The sequence below is a fragment of the Diabrotica undecimpunctata genome, chromosome 6, assembly GCF_040954645.1.
Source record: "Diabrotica undecimpunctata isolate CICGRU chromosome 6, icDiaUnde3, whole genome shotgun sequence".
In the NCBI taxonomy this organism is placed as follows: Eukaryota; Metazoa; Arthropoda; class Insecta; order Coleoptera; family Chrysomelidae; genus Diabrotica; species Diabrotica undecimpunctata.
The window spans coordinates 25,041,292-25,057,569 of NC_092808.1; the positions used below are offsets into that span (position 1 = coordinate 25,041,292).

General features: G+C 35.0%; 3 non-coding genes across 3 annotated transcripts; 1 reads left to right on the forward strand and 2 right to left on the reverse strand.

The window, feature by feature from the left end:
- Window positions 1-5,683: 5,683 nt before the first annotated feature.
- TRNAL-CAA (transfer RNA leucine (anticodon CAA)) lies at window positions 5,684-5,798 on the reverse strand. Its single transcript has 2 exons — window positions 5,761-5,798; window positions 5,684-5,728 (listed from the first exon to the last, which is right to left on the reverse strand). It is a non-coding gene; the product is annotated as a tRNA-Leu (tRNA).
- Window positions 5,799-9,032: 3,234 nt separating this feature from the next.
- Window positions 9,033-9,147, forward strand: TRNAL-CAA (transfer RNA leucine (anticodon CAA)). Its single transcript has 2 exons — window positions 9,033-9,070; window positions 9,103-9,147. It is a non-coding gene; the product is annotated as a tRNA-Leu (tRNA).
- Window positions 9,148-12,552: 3,405 nt separating this feature from the next.
- On the reverse strand, window positions 12,553-12,667 carry TRNAL-CAA (transfer RNA leucine (anticodon CAA)). The gene is made up of 2 exons: window positions 12,630-12,667; window positions 12,553-12,597 (listed from the first exon to the last, which is right to left on the reverse strand). It is a non-coding gene; the product is annotated as a tRNA-Leu (tRNA).
- Window positions 12,668-16,278: the final 3,611 nt, after the last annotated feature.

A 16,278-nucleotide genomic window follows, 5' to 3' on the forward strand; every position in this document is an offset into this window, starting at 1 on the left:
TTTACTTGAGTTGAGTTGATGATGGTCCCTAGTAAGACCATCTCTATCTGCTCTAGCAAGAGTTCTTAAGGTTCTAGAAAAACCTAGAATTAAGGTCAACTTGATTCTGGAATGCAAAAAGTCTTAGGTGCCACTGTGTGGAGCAATAAAATCAGTTTGTTACAATCAGGTGTTGAGCGAAACGAGCAGACCAATATCGTTGGAATAGGGAGCTATGTAAAACTTTTGATTGGTGTGAGCTTCAATTCTGGCCGTATCGTCTCAAGGATTTTCTCTAATGCAACTCTAAGGGTATTGATAGAAGTATGAGACAGCTAGGATTTATGACGTGGGGCCTTCCTCACGTCATAAAACGTCAAGAATCTCACAACTTAAGTGCTCCTACACAAATGTAGGAGATAGCACCCAAATTTACTCGAATTATTGCCGTCTATATGACGATAAATGAAAATATATTTCTCGGTCAGAGTAATGGCTTTCTTTCTAAACATTTCTACCATTTATATCTTTTGTACACTATCCTATAACAGCTAGTTTTCTAATTCTTAACAGTCTCTTTTCAGTAATAGACAAATTTCACAAATCTTCCAATTTCTTAAAGAAATAATTGTAACCGTAGGGCCTTTATTTTTAATTTCATTTTGTTTCCTCGGTCGTCGTTTATGAATATTGGTAATCTCGCTTAGTTCTTAAATGAAAATATTATGTTCATCTTTAGATTTCAAATCTACATTTGTAATTAAAATACTCCCAAATTTTATTTCGTTGATAATTTTCAGGATTTTTAGAACGAAGCGCTCGAGTCACTTTGCTCAATAAGACAATCACGGTATTTTTTTGCAGAATAGACATGTCACTGACTTATGTCTGATCTGTATAAAACTTTTATGCAATCTAATAAATTCTTTATTTTGGTCATTCGGGATAGAGTAACATTTTTGTTTAACTATTTCATAATTGATTTTGTATAAACCATCTCGTTTACCTATTAAACGACCGTTCTTAATTAATTTTACAACACCATTTTCAAAAATTACAGTTATCTGAGACATTTCTAATGTTTTTACAGAAAGTCAATTTTTTCGTAATTGTGGTACAATTTCAATTTTACATTCCATTTGTCGACCATTTACATTGCTAAAAACATTAATATTTCCAACACCAACTGCTGGTAACCATTTTTTGCTAGTGCTATATTTATAGGTTTATGTAACTTTACCACATCTGTAAATATACTTTTATTATTTAGTAAATGATCCGTACATCCTGAATCAATCACAAATTGTGAGTTGTTCACTGTTTCACTATTAATTTCATTTTTACCGATTTAACTTATAAAAAATACCTTAGACACTTCATTAGTTATTTCATCAATCCCATGTGACCCTTCCTGCTGTTGTGTGAAGTTGCTTCTATGAATTTCTCTGTTGTGATGTATGTTTATCGTACTCCTCTAACTGTTACCTCTATTGGACCCATTTCCTCTAAGACCATCCTGAAAACCTTTTTGACTCTGAACATTTGAACTGTAATTATTTGTAAATCTACCAGGTCCTCTTGGGTAACTTGTGGATATTCTTGCTCGGTATTCCTGTTTATAATGTCATCTTTTTCCACACCTGTAACAGGATGTGTCAACATTGAAAGCAACTTGTTCAGCACCAGCTACTCGACTTGCTCTTACACCCAGGTACCTCTTTTCTTCTTCACTTAATAACCTTTTCTTTACCTCTTCATATGATAGTGTACCAGATGATAAATTTGCGATAACTGTTACCACTGTTTAGTAGGATGTTTTCAAACTTAACTACAAATTACATATTATATTTTGATCTTCAATAGTTACTCCGTGGCTTTTAACTTTCTCAGATTTTCCTCAAATTCACCAATACATCGCTCCAATGACTCACCCTCTTTCAATTTCATGGACAGCAACTTTCTTTTTTGGCACAGTTGTCCTGGTAGTCAATTTTTCTAATATTGTCCTTCTAAACTTTTTCACATGTGGTAATCCTATTCTTTGTCCCGCAATATCTCTAACTGTCTAATATTTCATTATCTGCCAATAATATTTCCATCCGAAACTTCCATGATAAGTAATTCTCCTTTATTAGGGACTTAATGTAATACATTTTTCCTTGTGCCATACTGTACATGTGCATAATATCTATATCCACTTATTGATATGTCATTATTTTTCATCCGTGAACTGAGCCCATATACCTTCTGCCTTCTATATTCTTTTATTATCAATTTGAATATTCAATAAAACCAGTTCCTCTCTTATTGTCAGTTTAATTTACTGGAATATTTAGGACTACAAAAAATACACTTATAACTACATCTTACAACCAAAACAACTATCAGCTGTCAGTTTCTTCTTCCTTTTCTTGTAAAGGAATGAAGACAAAAAGCAACAAGGAGGTTTTTAACGTTTTAAAACAAAAACTTATATAACTGTATTTCTTTCCTTTCTGGTTCAATCGCTATAATTTGATATTTAGAATGTATTTGTGTCAAAAACACTATTTCATTAATTTGTAAATCAAATAATAGTCTCAGTCTCTGTGGAAGTAATAAGAAACTATGCTGACCGAATTAGTGTACCAATATTTCATTTAGGGATTGACCTATTTGCATTCCCAAGCGTTACATCTCATAGCACTGACCCTTCCCAATAGCGATCGAATCTCATTTACTTATGTCATAATATCCGTGACATGTCCATTGAGTAAGTAGTAATGTGGTTTGAAATGAACCAATGAACTATGTACTCATAAAGCTAGTTATCATTATGTGTAGGTGTAGGAGAAACGAGAAATTGTTAACAAAAAAAGAATAATTTATACAAAAAATGCATTCCATGAATGAGAAAAAACACAATATGCAGATATTATCTAAAATATATTTGATACAGTTTTATTATATATAAAATTCAAAATATATATTTGTATTTCAGTTGAAAACTGAGGCTGCCACGGCCAAAGTTAAAAAAGCGTCTTTTGAGTTTGAAGCGTGTCCTTTTTAAATAATCTGTGTGGGTCAATCTGAACGTTTCTCTAAATGTATACGTAGATTCTTCACGAGCAGAGTGGAGTATTCGTCACGATGACTATATTTCATAATAAGTATGTCACTGACCTAGAGGCAAAATCAAACATTTGGGAAAAAGGAATATAGTAACTCAAGTAGTCAACCTACCCAGAGGTGGAAGGTGAAATCTACGTACAATTAAAAGAAAATTCAACTCATAGGCCTCATAGACCACTTTACACCTCAACCTAAAGGATTTTTGGTGTAAACCCTACATCCATGTTTGTGGCTTTCACATAGGTTATAAATAGTATTTGTAGTCGAAACATTTTTGGATTAACACCTGGCTTCAGCTGGTAGTTAATACTGTGTCTTGTTTCGCTGCTCGTGCCAGTTGCTGGCACGAGCTATTTTGATCTTGGCTGAGCTTAGCCGTCCGCGGTTTTGCTCAATACTTTTCAGTAGTTCCTCCTCATCGGAAGTATGGTATGTAATGGGATCCAGTTCCATAGTTTCCAGATAACTGGGTCTCTTTATGGCCACAGGGCGTGGTGACACTCTAAATATTATTGGCTTGCTGTCTCCATTGGGTGCGATTCTTTGCCATATGGACAGCTTTATGTAGGGATTTTCGCACCAGAGTTTTAATTTGGTCTGCCCATCGTGTTGGAGTTCTTTCTTTTGGTCTTCTGCCTTCTACCTTTCCTTATACTACCAATGGTTCCATGGTACCCATTCTTCTTGCTATGTGGCCAAAGTAAATTAGGTATACTCGGTTTACTTTTTTAATAGCCTCTCCTTTATATGAAGCTCTTCCAGAATTGACAGGTTGGTTCTATGTTCTGTCCAGGACACGCGTAGAATTCTTCTATAGATTCACGTTTCGAAGGCGTCGATCTTACTCCCATCGATTTTTTTAAGAGTCTATGTTTCAGCCGCCAGTATGTACCAATGGGAAAAATAAGGGCATTGACCAACCTGAGCTTAGTAATCCTTGTCATTGTTCGTTCTTTTCACATGTTAATCAATTTAGCTGTTGCAGTTCAAGTCATTGCTAGTCTACGCTTGATTTCTTAGGAGCAATCGCCATTGTTGGTTATCAGGGAGCCCAAGTATACAAATCTGTCTACCACTTCCAAATTCGCCCCTTGGTGTATGTGCGGAAGATTATTATTTGCTCCGTCTTCGATCATTATTTTTGTTTTTCCAGTGATGATCTGAAGTAAAAATTCTTCGCTTATCCGGCTTAGCCGTTCAGTGATGGTAATCATTTCGACTTCATTCGCTGCTAATATACGTGTGTCATCTGCGTATCGCAGATTGCTGATTTTTCTGCCTCCTATAGTAATTCCTCCATCTCATTCGTCTAGTACTTTTCTCATTATATATTCCTTGTATTTTAACTTTGACTAAGTTTTATTATACAGATTTCTTATTAGCTTAACTAGGCTTAACTAGGTACTTTTATATTTTTCATTATACTCCAGAGGAGATATCATTTTACTGAATCGAAAGCTTTTGAGTAATCTATGAAACAGACCAGCATGATTGAGATTTTGCGTTCTCTCGCTGGATATACTCAGAGTTTATTTTGTCGTGATAATCTTATAAAGTTAGCGACCCGAGTTGATTTGAGGTAATACTGCATTAGTAGTATATTGGCAAAATAGAGTTGGACATGATGTAGATAGAAAAAGTATTCATACATCAATACTTAAAACCTTTTTAGACCATATTCCTGAATTCACGTTTATTGACGTTTCAATTTCCACTTCGGAAATCGTTCTGAACATATTTTGAGAACATATTCCTGAAGTTTAGAAATTGGAGGTTAGAAAAATTAGGAAGTCGGAATCTTGGATACATAAAAGATAAGAGAATAAAAGTGATGGATAAAATCAAAAGTTAGAAAAACTTACTGAAGGGTATAAATTGTTAATGTGATGAGTTGGTAAAATTTCTGATACAGAAATAAAGGTGAATATGATAGAAGTTGTAAGAACAAGTAATAATTTAATCTCAGTGAAACTTGTACATAATAAAGTACTTAATTTGGCGGGTATGTATATTACCTTCGAGTAAAACAAGGTGAAAATGAAAGAAAAAATTAGAAGACATCGTACAAGGTATTAGAGTACTGACGGAAGTCAGTATGCAGATCGGTCGATTGATCGATCAAATCAATATATCTGATAGATATCACTTCTGATGTGATGTCAGTCACTTTTATCAGTTAAAAATAGTGTAGTGAAATAGTCAATATAATTATATGACAGACCTGCAGAAAAAATGATTATTAGGATGCCAATTTTGCAAAAATATTGATGATATGGATCAATACTCTCTAATCAAGCGTAATATTTTTGAGTGAATCCCACTATTCGCACGTTAGTAAATTTACGGTTACACGAAACTATTTATTAGTAATTCTGATCAAAACATAATTATAAAAATACCTTTAAATAAATCTTAAATTTACGTAAACCTTAAGAAAACATTTCAGATTATATTTGTTAAGATATTAGCTAACTCATAGTACATAAAGCAACTTCCAAAAGACGCTGGATATATTACATGATTTAAACGCTAATTTTTGTTTTAAATTAATTAATTTATTTTCCAATAATGTTTTACAAAATAAAAAAAGGAATGTCAGAAGTGGGATTCGAACCCACGCCCACAGAGTGGACCAGAACGCTCGCACCCGTTGAAACGGGTAAGGTAAACCTTGAGTCTGGCGCCTTAGACCGCTCGGCCATCCTGACATACAATTGACTAATTTTCAAAATAATTTTACGTAACGATAAGTATTGTAGTTATATCTTTGTGCATTATTTAATTATCTGATTATTATTAAGAGGATTCTACATAATAATGAAATATTTTATTGTAGGAATATTTCATTGTGTAATTCAATAAAATTCTAAAAATATTATAAATTTAAAAACAAACCTAGAGATAAAAAACATCATCATTCAAAAGGATCTTAGTGTAAAATTTTTTTAAAACGTCTTCTTCTTATATTAGGCCCCTTAACCACTTCTTCGCTGATTGTATTCGTAGCTGTGATGTTGACTGCCAACTAGGTATCTCGCCACTTTTTAAAGGGCTTTAATAGTAGTCCCTTGCCTGTTAGTTTTGAGTTTCTTGCTATTCGGGCTATTCACTCGGTGTCCTTACTAGTAACATGCTAATTCCATTCTTCTCTTCTTTGTCTTTCCCAGCGTACTACGTCTTGTATCTTACAGGGATCTTCTATTCAGTCGTTCGGTATTCTATCTCTGTGTTTTTCGAGTTATTATCCTCAACGTTTTCGTTTCTAATTTCGTGTATTCCTTAGTTTCCGTTGTGTTGGCTCTTGTTTTTATTGTGTAATACATTATCGGTCTTACAGACGATTTTTAGACTGCGCTACTATTTACTAATAGATGGCGAATATATTTGGTAGAAAAATTATTTCTCTGTACTTTCCTGACCTGATGTTCTTCTGCTTTTTATTTATATCATATTTAAGAGAAGTACCGTTTTTTGTATGGTCTAAGCCCCTGCTGTTTTATATTCACTAGAGGAAGTATCGTTGGGTTCCTTTGCCCTCTTCATTTTCTTTTTATTTGTATCTGAATATCCCTGTATACTCCAGTCGTCAGAGAGGAAAATGCCAATGAACCTCTTAAAATCATACGAACAAGCTGAATTTTGCCAGGAATATTAATTTTAGATGCCAAAAAGTTTACCACGTTTACAAAATCCTGTTAAGGGTCCATCATGGGCATATATGCGCTCATGATGGACCCTTTGATACGACCATGATCGACCCGTTGCATTTAGTATAAAATAAGTAAATACTAAATTATATTATTAAACCAATAGATATTCTAAACGATAAACAATATTACAAATAGGTATTTTTAAGAAAAAAGTTACATGCACAATTCACACACGAATTGTTTACGTTCAGGATTTACATCTGCACATTTATTGTGACACCAATTCTTACATACTTGACAACGAATCCATTTTTCTTTGGACCGTGAATGCGAAAATAGTTTGTTACAGTAAATGCAAGCTGCATCGTCGGAGTCGTCTTCTTCAAAAGAAGATTCACAATCGTTTTCAGAACTGTTTGTAGTTGAAACACGAACTTGCCTTTTCACTTTTCTTGCGTCTTGTTTCCTTTTTTTTTGCTTCTTTTTCTGCAATTTTTTGTTTTATATCATCAATTTCTGGCGTTGAATTTAAATATCCTGTTTTACTCCGTTTTCTACCCCTTTTCTGAGTTACTTCAGATACTCCAGCTAAAGGAGGAGGACAAATATCTTCTACCGAGATGTTTGGGACTGACCTGACGATGATGTTGATTTCTGATCAGTGATTTTTGATAAACCTTCAATCGAAGAAACATTTTGGTTCCGATATTCCGGTAGTGAGTTCTCGTCAGAACATCCTGGTAGTGGGTTTTGTTCATAATTTTCTCTATCTGTGGCTATATACGGCAAACATTGCCAATCCTCGAAGACATCTGGATTGAACGGTTCTATTCCTGTCTTTTTAAATGCATTTATTGTATTTGATGGAAGAGAACCTTTTAAATATGCTCTATTAAAGATACTGACTAATTTAAATTGTGTAACTGTTTTACCTGGATTCTGTCGCAGCCATAATTGAATTTCTTGGCCGTAGTAAGTTTGAAGTGGTCTAAAAAATCCTATGTCCAAGGGTTGAACGTGATGAGAGCAGTGAGCAGGAAAACGAAACATAATAATACCGTTTTCTTTTGCAAACTTGAGAGCTTCAAAACTTTTATGACTATCATGACTATCGAGTACCAACAAAACTTGATTGGTTTTAGAAGCCTTTGTATACCTTAATAAATATTGCAGCCAGAGACGGAAAATGTCGGAAGTTATCCATCCTTTTTCTTGAGCGAAGGCTACACTTCCAGTAGGTGCATCGATCATAAGTTCGTCTTTCTTTCTCTGTCGAGGAAAACTCAAAGAAGGACGAACATATGTTCCAATTGCATTCATTGCACATACAACCGTAACATGTAGACCGCGCTTTGCACTACTTAAAGCACCAACTTGTTTGCGACTTTTACTAGTATAAATCCTCTGCGATCTCTTTTGCACTCTTGAAGCCTCTTGAAAATGGCTCCAAAATGGGTGCCGAAACGTCGAGCAATAAATTCTCAACGCGGTTGATGAGTGGCAGTTGTTTCTATATTAGAGTGAAATTTCTCCATTTGCCTCTGATGTAAGAACGTACATAAATCGTACGTTCAATGAAAAAAATAAGAATTCATATTTCAGTAAGAAATCGATAAGACTTGTACTGATATCCTTAGTTTCTAGAGGGCCTGAAGATGCTGTAAAAGTTTGTAACCAGCGAAACCAGTAGCCTATTCTCTTTTTCAACTTAATTAAAACCTATAACGGATTGTGAATAGAAGACTTATTAACCTAACATTCATCAATAAATTAATGTCTAATAGCGCTAAAAACATGAATAAAATGAATTATAATAAATAAGTCTATAAGACACTATTGTATTTGTAGCACACTTTGCAACACTTGCGCCTCTAGCAGCGATTGCTGAAGCTGAATTAGGTGTTGAAAAGTAGGCAAGCAAACGATGCATTGCATTTCCACCCCTTCTTACAGCACTCCTTAACTACGTCGCCTTTTTTTGGCTTTAGTAGTAACCCAAAAGCTAAGTATTATGGTTAGGACAGATAAATAAATTTCTTACTAAACATATTCACTATCAAGTAATAAATAATATTATATTAGAGGCTAAAAAAATACTGTTGGCAAAGGAATCCTTAATTTTTTATCTTACAATGATCGGTTTTTAAAATAAAATATTCCTATAATAAAATGATATTAAATCAAATATTAAGTAAAATCAATTGTTAATAATCAAATAATACAAAAAGAGAAATTACAATAGTTATGTTATAATGTTCAGCAAAATTATTTTAAAAAATGAGTAAATTGTATGTCAGGATGGCCGAGCGGTCTAAGGCGCCAGACTCAAGGTTTACCTTACCCGTTTCAACGGGTGCGAGCGTTCTGGTCCACTCTGTGGGCGTGGGTTCGAATCCCACTTCTGACATTATATTTTTTAATGTCTATATGTATGTTAAAACTTTTAAAAATAATATAAATGTACTTAATGAATCTATTATAACTGAATCACTTTGTTAAGTTATCAATTAAAGCTTCTATACGAATAAGTATTAAAGGTAAAGGTAAATAACTTCTGTTATCTGTCGAAGAATTGTATAAATGCTATGTAATATTCAAAGATATGTTTACTTATTGGTCTACGGTTAGAAACAATATTTCAGATCCATCTTTGTTACTATAGACTATATTTAATAATTAGCTTTAGAAGAGAACTTACGAAAATACTTACTGTGTTCGTAAGTTCTCTGGCTTTAGCAAGAGACGTGTATCATAAATGATAATTAACTTTAAAAAAGTAACTTTGGTCACATACATGTATGTCACCAAAGTAGCTTATTTTTGTTTCCCTCAAAGTGTTGGGCATTTCTTTTACTTTTTTCGTCTTTCTAAAGGTTTTCTGGGTTCATACAAAGGGTAAAACTGATACATCATGTATACCTTAAGGAAAAAAAAAATATGTTTAAGATGATCTTAGGCATAAAAGATAAGATCTTAAGGTATACATGATGTATCAGTTTTAGCCTTTGTATGAACCGAGAAAACCTTTAGAAAGATAAAAAAAAAAGTAAAAGAAATTTCCAACACTATGATGAAAACAAAAATAAGCTACTTTGGTGACATACATGTATGAGATCAAAGTTACTTTTTTTAAGTTAATTATCATTTATGATACCCGTCTCTTGCTAAAGCTAATTATTACATATGGTCTATAGTAACAAAGATGATCTTAAATATTGTTTCTAATCGTAGACCAATAAGTAAACATTCTTCTTCTTCTTAGGGTGCCTGTCCGTTCCGAACGTTGGCGATCATTCTGGCTATGATGACTTTGTTGGTTGCTATACGAAATAGCTGTGATGAGGTCTTTATATACCATGCTCTCAGGTTAGCAAGCCAGGATATTCTTCTTCGTCCTGGGGCCCTTTTTCCTTTAATTTTACCTTGCAAAATGCATTGAAGTAGCTCGTATCTGCCTTGATTTCTCATTATATGTCCAAAGTACTGCAGCTTACGACTCTTCACGATGTTGACCAAATCCGCAGTTGTGTTCATCCTCCGCAGTAATTCTTCATTGGTAACTTTGTCTGTCCATGCTATCTTTAGGATCCTTCTGTATGACCATAGCTCAAAAGCCTGAAGTTTTGATAGAGTTTCCGCCTTCAATGTCCACGTTTCTACTCCCTACAGAAGCACTGAGTACACATAACATTTAAGGAGGTTTATTTTTGTTTCTAGGGTGAGGTCATGGTTCTTGAACACAGAACTCATAATTACTATTTAAATGGGAATAAGCCACAATTAAAGGTTAAAATACGTTTATTGACGTTACAATTTCCACTTCGGAAATCGTTCTCAAAATACAAACATTAGTAAATTAAACAAATTTTGTTTTTTGTTACTTAGTGAAAAATTCTTCTAATAATTTAATTTTATCTGACTCATCTATATTGACAATTCAGACATACATTATACATTTTAAAGTAGACGACTTTAAAATGATATTGCCAATATTGTTGAGTTGCGTTCCTGGGACGACTTTACTTATAAGATAGTTCATTCGATTACATGAAATCAACTATAACTTGAGAATATCCGTCAGAAAAGATCATAACATGTAATTCGTCTTTAAAAAGACAAATACATGCCATGATGACAGTAAAATTCTTCTGTTAGTGAATCCATAGTAAATTATGAGGGAAAAACCAGGAAAAAAACCTCATAATACTATCCCGACATGGTAAGTATTTGATCGTGCATTTAGTTTACCTTCAATAAATTTAAATAAATCTAAAATGCCACAAGAAAATAGCTTCAGAACAATATTACAGAACTCATAGTCAAGAATGCACTTTTTGCCTTTCCGATGCGACATTTAATCTCTTGGGTATTGTCCCACGACTCATTAATTATAGTTCCGAAGTAGTTGTATTGTGAGACACGTTCAATTCTCATTTGGTTCACATACAGATTTGCTCCAGTTATGTTTTCTTTGCTGGTGATCATTAGCTTGGTTTTGCTGGTGTTTATATCCAGTCCATATGTTCTACTTTTTTCCGTTATTTTGTTCATTAAGTTTTGCAGCCGTCTATGGTATTGGAAAACACTATTGTATCATCTGCATACCGCAGGTTATTGAGCTTAACTCCATTTATTGAGATACCTTCATAAATATCTTTTAGAGCCTCTTCAAAAATGTGCTCCGAGTACAGATTGAATATCAGTGGTGAAATTATGCATCCCTGTCTCACTCCCCTTAAGATTTTGACCTGATCTGTATATTCTCCATCTATTCGGAGTACCGCTGATTGATCTCAATACACGTTAGCTATTATTTTTAAGTCTTTTTCGTCAATCCCTGTCCTCTTCAGCACTTCCATCATTTGTTCATGCCTGACTCTATCGAAAGCCTTCTTGTAGTCAATCAGGCATGCAAAAACATTACAGCTGACATCTCTACATTTCTAAAACAATACCTGCAAGCTAAATAAAGCTTCTCTCATACCAACGGCGTTCACAAATCCAAACTGATTGGGCGCAATTTGTTCCTCGCATTTCCGGTAAATTCTTTTGTGGATGACTTTTAAAAACAGCTTCAACAGATGGCTCATTAGGCTTATGGTCCTATAAACTTCACAAACTTTTGCTCCTGGTTTTTTGGGCAATGGTACGAACTCCGATTTGAGCCACTCTACTGGTATTTTTCCTGCCTTGTATATTTCATTAAATATTTCAGTTATTATTTTTATTTGTTCTGCATCTAATAGCTTCAACAGTTCTGCAGGAATTTCATCAAGTCCCGGTGCCTTTCCATCTTTCATTTGTCTGACGGCTGCCGTTATTTCTTCTGGTAGGATTTCGGGACCTGAATTTTCTTTAATGGTGGGCTCTTGTGTTGTTCTAAGGTCATGGAAAAGCTTCTCCAAGTATTCTTCCCATACTTTCTTTTTATCTTCTTTGGTTACACTTGAACAACATTAGTTATTCTCCTCTATTTCTTGGCATTGTTCTGTTTTTTGTTTCTCTTTGGCTTCTCTTATTTTTCTTCTGACGATGGTATGTATTCTCTTATATTCTTGGAGATTTTCTTTGTTTTTTTTTCTCCGATCCATAAGTTTAAGTATTTCATCGGTCATCCACGATTTCCGTAAAGTAAACATATCTTTGAATATTACATAGCATTTATATTCTTGACAAATAACAGAAGTTATTTACCTTTAATAAATTGATAACTTAACAAAGTGATTCAGTTATAATAGATTCATTAAGCATATTTATATTATTTTTAAAGTTTTAACATACATATAGACATACAGACATTAAAAAAAGGTAATGTCAGAAGTGGGATTCGAACCCACGCCCACAGAGTGGACCAGAACGCTCGCACCCGTTGAAACGGGTAAGGTAAACCTTGAGTCTGGCGCCTTAGACCGCTCGGCCATCCTGACATACAATTAACTAATTTTGAAAATACTTTTGCTGAACAATAACTATGTATTGTAATTTATCTTTTTGCATTATTTAGTTATTAACAATTGATTTTACTTAATATTTGATTTAATATCATTTTATTATAAGAATATTTCATTTTAAAAACTGGTCATTGTAAGATAAAATAAGGTAAGATAAATATTTTTTTAGCCTGTTGTAATATTATTTATTACTAGATAGTGAATATGTTTAGTAAGAAATTTATTTATCTGTCCTTATTTGATGTTAACCCTTTTTACTACCTAACATTGCGGAGGAACAAGCAAATTTCGTCCCCGGACGTGGTACTAGAGAACAAATTTTAAACGTACGGCAGATTGTAGAAAAATCCAGAGAATTTAACATCACAACATATTTGTGCTTCATAGATTATAGTAAAGCTTTCGATTTGGTCAACTGGAGTAAAATGTGGCAATGTTTTGTCTGAAATGGGAGTCCCCAATCATCTGATACTGCTAATTAAAAGCCTGTACAATAACAATTATGCCAGAGTTAGAATAAATGGGGAACTAACCGATAGTTTCAGGGTCACAAAGGGCGTGAGACAAGGCTGCATACTAAGCCCAATTCTATTTAACATCTATGGTGAATGGATAATGCGGAAAGCTACTGAGGACTGGAACGGTGGCATCACCATTGGCGTCAAGAAGATTTGCAACTTGAGATATGCAGATGATACTACTATCCTCGCTAGTTCTGAAGCTGAATTGATTCACCTGCTACAACGGATAGAAGACGTAAGCTTAACGATGGGCCTTAAAATAAACAGAGATAAAACGAGAATCATGATAATTGACAGAGCTAACAACAATCAAAATCATCTGGTCATGATAAACAATATCGCTGTTGTAGATAAATTTGTGTATCTGGGCTCATTAACAACCAACAAAGGAGGCTGTACTGAAGAAATAAAGCGGCGGTCAGCAATCGCAAAAAGCGCTATTGCAAAATTAACAAAAATTTGGAAAAGCCATGAAATAACTACCGATACAAAAATGAGACTAGTAAGAAGTCTAGTTTTTCCAGTTTTTACTTATGCATCGGAATGCTGGACTCTTACTGAGAAAGACAAAAAGAACATAGATGTATTTGAGATGTACTGCTGGAGACGAATGCTGAGAATACCATAGGTGGCCCGAAGAACAAATGAATCCATACTGGACCAGCTAAACATAAAGAAAAGACTAAGAACACAAATATCAGAACAAATAATAAGCTATTTTGGACATGTGCTTCGAAGAAATGGTCTTGAAAAACTTACCATCCAGGGAAAAGTAGAAGGCAAAAGAAATAGAGGTAGATCTCCCACACGATACACGGACCATATTGTTGGTACCATTGGCGCTCCATTGTCAGAATGGGCTAGAATGGCAGAAGATAGAAAAACGTGGAGGAACATTGGGAAATTTAGCTAATAGCTTCATGATATCACGATACCTGCATCAGGTCAACGACTAAGAAGAAGAAGAAGATTTGATGTTAAAAAGTTTTGGTGAATTGTTGCATTCCTAACCATAATACTTAGCTTCTATAAGTATGTGAATCATACAGAAATTATTTATCTATGATACAGAGCTTAAAAAGCTATCAAGTTCTTTATGTGTAAGGCAAGAAGAAGAGGAAAACAAAAGATGCCACAAATCATAGACAACGAGGGAACGGAACACACTACGACACCCAAGGAAAAGTAGATGCAATATCAAGGAAGATGGCAGCCACAAACAGACAAAACCAGGATATGTCGGATGCAAGAACAAGGAGGCAAGTCGAACAAGAATACAACAGGATCAGAAGAAGGAACGAGTTCCAAATAGACGAGGAAGACCATACCAGCCCAAGCGAAGTTGCGAAAATCATCAGGAAGCTGAAAGGAAGCAGAGCACCAGGACAAGAAGGAATCCATAACATCACCCTCAAGGAACTTCCGAAGAAGATCATAGTACAGCTGTACTATATCTTCAAATACTGCCTGGAAAAAGGACATTTTCCGAACAACTGGAAACACGCCAAGATCATACCTCTTCTGAAGCCAAGGAAAGATGGAAAAAGACCGGAAAGCTACAGGCCCATATCACTCCTGGAAACGATGGGAAAAATTTTGGAAAAAATCATCTACAAGAGACTGGTGAAGCACACAGAAAGAAGAAGAATTATCCAAGAAGACCAGTTCGGATTCAGAAAAGGAAGAAACTGCAAACTTCAACCAGCAAGGATTATCAGCGACACGAAGATAAAATTCAACAGGAAACAGAAGACAGGATTAGCCATACTGGACATAGAAAAAGCATACGACACGGTCTGGAAGAAGGCACTAATCTTCAAGATGGACAAGGCTAGACTTTCACACTACCTCATCAACATCTGCGACATGTATCTATCCAATAGAACATTCCAAGTTTCAGCTGACCAAAAGATGTCGACGATCCAAGAAATCCAGGAAGTAATGAATCAGGGCAGCATTTTATCACCTATATTATATAACATTTTTGTTTCAGACCTTCCAACAGATCCAAGGACTTCTACAGCCCTGTATGCAGACGACACAGCAGTGTATGCATCCGGAAAAGACGAAAGAAGAATCATAGATGACATGGAGAACCACCTGGAAAAAATCACGGACTACACCGAAAAATGGAAAATCAAGATCAACGCCGAAAAGACGCAGTTCATCATATTCACCCAGGACAAACGACCACCACGGAACGAGATCACAGTAGGAGGCAACAGAATTCAGGAATCAGAGACGGTCAAATACTTAGGAGTCCACCTCGACAGAAGACTCAACTTCCGGGTGCATACACAAAAAACAAAGGTAAAAGCTAATACAGCTAAAAAACTAATACTTCCTTTCATTTTTAGGTCCAGTCCACTTTCGAAGGCAAAGAAAATTCAACTCTACCAAGCATATGTTAGGTCGGTGATTCTGTATGCAGTACCAGTGTGGAGCTCCATTGCGGAATCACACTGGAAAAAGTTAGAAGCAACTGAAACATCATGCTACAGAATCATCGACGGAGCATCATGGGAGGATAGAGTTACCAACGCGACAATCAGGAACAGACTAGGATACACGCCACTAAGGGAGGTGGCCGAGAACAGAACCAGGTGGTTCTTCAACCAGGCCACACGAAGACTACGTAAGACCAGGGATATCCTCGAGAAAAACAGGATCCAGAGGATATTTAGATCCACCCATAGACTGATCGACCACCTGATCAGGGTCTAGAAAACCAGGCATGCAGGGAAGTAGGTACGTTTGCCGATACAAGTACCTACAGAAGCAGACGAGGACACCACCAAGGAAAATCCAGGAGCCGAGAGGAAGAAACAACATACGCTGGCGGTGCAAAAGCGGTACGCCGAAGAAAGAAGGCTGAAATTTTTAAGTTTGACATGTACATATATTTTTAAGGCAATAAACGTTTTTATTTTTATTATTTTATTTTTTACTTTATATTCAGTGGCTTACCGTAAATTTGCCATAAATCTTTTTTTGTTTAATATGTGTTCTTGTATATATTTAAGTTTTATATTCCTTTTTTATATACTATGTATTTTTTTTTGACTT